The 4,140-nt window shown below is 38.0% G+C and overlaps 1 pseudogene across 1 annotated transcript; it reads right to left on the bottom strand.

The window, feature by feature from the left end:
- Nucleotides 1–2,924: 2,924 nt before the first annotated feature.
- On the bottom strand, nucleotides 2,925–3,671 carry LOC108532972 (40S ribosomal protein S6 pseudogene; annotated as a pseudogene). The gene has a single exon (XR_001886610.1). The product of XR_001886610.1 is annotated as a 40S ribosomal protein S6 pseudogene (transcript).
- Nucleotides 3,672–4,140: the final 469 nt, after the last annotated feature.

Raw genomic sequence — 4,140 nt, 5'->3', positions numbered from 1 at the left:
GTATCTGTTAGAGATGATCAGAAAACAGATGGTACTCTCAAAAGGTTATTAAAGAAAGTTAAAGGAAGAGGCTTTTCCACATATGTAGGCAGGGTTAAGAGAAGTGACATGGGATGCTGAAACATTCAGGAAGTAGCAGCCATGCAAATCTGTTACCACTCCAGCTCTGAACCCAGAGAATGTGGCTATTGCTGAGCTCTGAACCCATTCAGTGACTAAAAGCTAAGGAAACTGATTTGAAGCTTTAAATAGAGGATGACTTTTAGGAGGAAAGAAGTAGTGGGAAACACTGGGGACTGGATCTGAGATACAAAATAAAAATATCTAGCACAGCTCATCCCTCTTGTTTCTCACTGTTCTTCCTGTCCATCAGTTATCAAATTATAATTAGCTGCTGTCAGTGTAATTATAGTCCTACCTAAAACCTACACTGAAGCACTAGCCAACATTGTTATTTTATAAGATAAAAGGGAAAACACACAAACAGGCAGGATGAAGGGAAATAGAAATACTTTATAGAAAACATAGATTATCCTTTAGCGGGAACATGTTGGTGCTCTCTTAGTCTGTTTTTTGTTTGTTTGCTTATTTGTTTGTTGTTAGATTTGCAGTATCAGATAATGCCAGACTCATGATGGGAGGTTTGGATCTCACAGTCCCTTAATGCTCATGGTCAAGCATTCGGTTTTTGTTAGGGCCCAACAGCAAGCATGGAGATGTTTTTCAAACATAGAGTAGTTATCTCCTGAAAAACACATGCCTTATTCCAAAGCCCTAGGGGTCCACACTATGATTACCATATTGAGATTTGTCAGAGGTTTTCAGAATATCCATATCTCCCAGAAACTTCCAGTACCATAAAACTCAATAGCAAGCCAGTTTGCCTGCAGCTTGGACTTGCTATAAAAAGATCTTATACAGATACGTTCTATGCTCTCTCAACAACAGTATAAAAAGTGTATTCTCTTGGCAACTGCAACAGCTTCCATATTCAAGGAAATACATTATCATCAGAAAGAATGTTCTGATTTTTGAAGGAGATTTTCTTGAGCAAGCCCCAAATATGGCTTTTTTCTTTGCTTCCACCCCTATTCCTCTCTGCCCCAACCCTCACTTACCCTTTTCTTATTATTTTCCTAGCTCCTTCCCACAAGGAAGCACTTAGCTCATTTTTGTGCAAAACGTAGGCAAGCTAAGGTCACCAATATCACTCCTGAAATAGAAATCTGCTCACTCATTCAAGATAATTACTTCTTTTCCTCTCCTTTTTCAAAGAAAGATGATACATCAAATGAGGCTGAAAGCCTACTTCTCCAGGAAGTGACTTTATTTTAGTATTTTATTTTATATTGTGAAGTTCTATACCACAGAATCTTCATAAAATACTTTGAGAAACTCTTTGTAGAGTGACAGTTTCAGCTGAGGTTCAATTCACATTAGATTTTCCTATATTAATTAGAGTAATGTGATTGGCAGGGCTAGGATAATACAATGTGTATTTTACGTACTGCAGCTTGGACAAAAATGGTTGGATATGCAATAAGGAGAAGTAGGGGTTATGTTGTGAAAATTTACTTTACCAATTTGAATATTTATCTTATTGTAGGACTCCTGGGAGATTCCAAGTTTAACTCAACATATGGTCTGTAAATTTAAAATTAAATTTATTTGTATAAATTTGACACAATAGGAGTTAAGCTCAAATGAAGGAAATAAGCATATGGTGGATTGACCACTAATTGAGAGCCTAACACTATAAGAGACAAGAAGAAGGGTTTGGCAGTTTTAGTTTTCTATTCATGACCATATATATTTGGGCATATTGCTTATGTTTATTGCTGGTTGTTATTGTAAAACATTGGTGAATTTTATTTTTTACTACAGTGCATTCACAGAAGTAACTTCCATCTTAATATTTTAAATTGATTCATAATACATATGTTTTTTCATATATAATTATATGTATAAATGTATTTATTTACATACATACACATACATATTACTGCCAACAGATATGTCCTTTTTTCGCTGATAATTTAACCTCACACTTCTGTCTGGTAGGAACCTCTACTCTCAGGGAAGCTATGCCTCTTCTGTTTTTTTGGGGCAGTTGTCCATAACTCATTCTTTTCTGCCAGCGACTTCTCCACATTAAGTTGCATGACATCACTCAAACCAATGAAATGTCAAGGAAGAATGATGGGGCTTTTTAAAAAAATTCCATTAGAAACATAAATACCTGTGAGCAGAAAGCATTATTTTTTTTCTCCTTCTTTTCTTAAACTTGAACATGATGCTTGGTTGCTTACATTCATCATATGTAGATGAATGAATGTTCAATATTTATTAGAAAATAAAGGAGGATTTGATCGACTCTGTTTTAGATGTTGCATTCTTCACTTCACCTGGTTATGTGTGCACCTGAAGAGGGTTTAAGCATTGGAAGCAGCTCTGCTTCCACAGTGCAAGACGAAAGAAGGCATCTCACTTATTAAAAGCCAATCCTCCCTATAAATAGTATCCCTTTATGCCTTCTCAATAATTGTATACAATTGGTTACATGTTTTGTGTCTGTATTATCAACAAGACCCTCTCAAACCAATACATGATTATTCACAATCAAGCCTAACCTATTACAATATAAAACCTATTCATTAAACAGATGTCACCCTCTTGCTTCAATGTCATATATTTCAGTGCAATAATTTATACTCTTTCTTTTTCCACCTTGGCTTAGTTTTCTATTGCTGTTGTAACAAATTACCACAATATAATTAATGGCTTAAAACTACACAAGTTTATTACTTACAGTTCTGGTGGTCAGACTTTCTTTCTTTCTTTTTTTTTTTTTTTTTCCGAGTCTGATCTTATTTGTTACTCAAAAAATCTTATTTCTGACTAGATTCAGACTTAGAAGTAGAAGCTCACAGAGAGGAAAGTCTGCGTCTCTTTGCAATTTGTTCCTGGCCTTTCTCCTTAGCCTCCTTCATTCTTTTGGCCAAAAGTTTAGCATATTCTGCAGCCTCTTCCTTATTTTTCTTAGTACGCTGCTTCTTCAGAGCAATACACCACCATTTGTGCTGCAGGACACGTGGAGTAACAAGAGGCTGAATCTTGGGTGCTTTGGTCCTAGGTTTCTTACCTTCTTTGTTTAAGGGCTTTCTTACAACATACTGGCGGATGTCATCTTCTTTAGAGAGATTGAAAAGTTTGCGGATTCTGCTAGCTCTTTTGGGGCCCAGGCGGCGAGGCACTGTAGTATCAGTCAGTCCAGGAATATCCTCTCCTTTTTTTACAATAACCAAGTTGAGAACGCTCAGATTGGCATCCACAATGCAACCACGAACTGATTTTCTCTTTCTTTCTCCCATTCTCCTTTGTCTGTAACAGGAATGCCCCTTACTCAGTAGCAGGCGGACACGGCCATGGGTCAAGACACCCAGCTTCATGGGGAAACCTTGTTTGTCGTTCCCGCCACTGATTTGGACCACATAACCCTTCCATTCTTCACCCAGAGCGTCAGCAGCAACTTCTGTGGCCATACGCTTCTCATAAAAAGTATGAAGTTTGCGTTCGTCGTCCACTTCAATGAGTTTCTGGCAGCCAGTGGCTGGGAAGGAGATGTTCAGCTTCATCTTGAAGCAGCTGAACGCCTCTGAGGCGCCATGGAAAAGAGCTAGAATTTCAAAATGGGTTTCACTGGGCTATGACTGAGGTCTTGGCAGGATTGCACACTTTCTGAACATTCCAGGGGAGAGTCTGTTTCTCTGTCTTCTTCAACTTCTAGAGGGTGCCCACATTCTTTGTCTTCTGTTCCCTTCAGGATCTTCAAAATCAGGAACAAAGTATCTTTATTACATCTCCTTGCTTGCTTCATTACATCTCCTTCTCTGACTCTGACCCCTATAAACCTTACTTTTATAAAATCCATATGATTACATTGGGCCAACACACCAGGATCATCCAGGATAATCCTACCATCTCACGATCACCAACTCAATCACATCTTCTAAGTATTTGCATTGTGTAAAAAACCACATTCACCGATTCCTGAGATTAGGGCTTGGACATCTTTGGTGAGAGATATTATTGAGGACACTACATACCCCCACCAGCTCTTTAGCCTTCTTAGTTTTTGCC

The sequence above is a fragment of the Rhinopithecus bieti genome, unplaced genomic scaffold (genome assembly GCF_001698545.2).
Source record: "Rhinopithecus bieti isolate Rb0 unplaced genomic scaffold, ASM169854v2 scaffold_6380, whole genome shotgun sequence".
Lineage (NCBI taxonomy): Eukaryota > Metazoa > Chordata > Mammalia > Primates > Cercopithecidae > Rhinopithecus > Rhinopithecus bieti.
The sequence above is the reverse complement of the archived record's forward strand: the minus strand, read 5'-3'. Positions and strand labels throughout refer to the sequence as shown.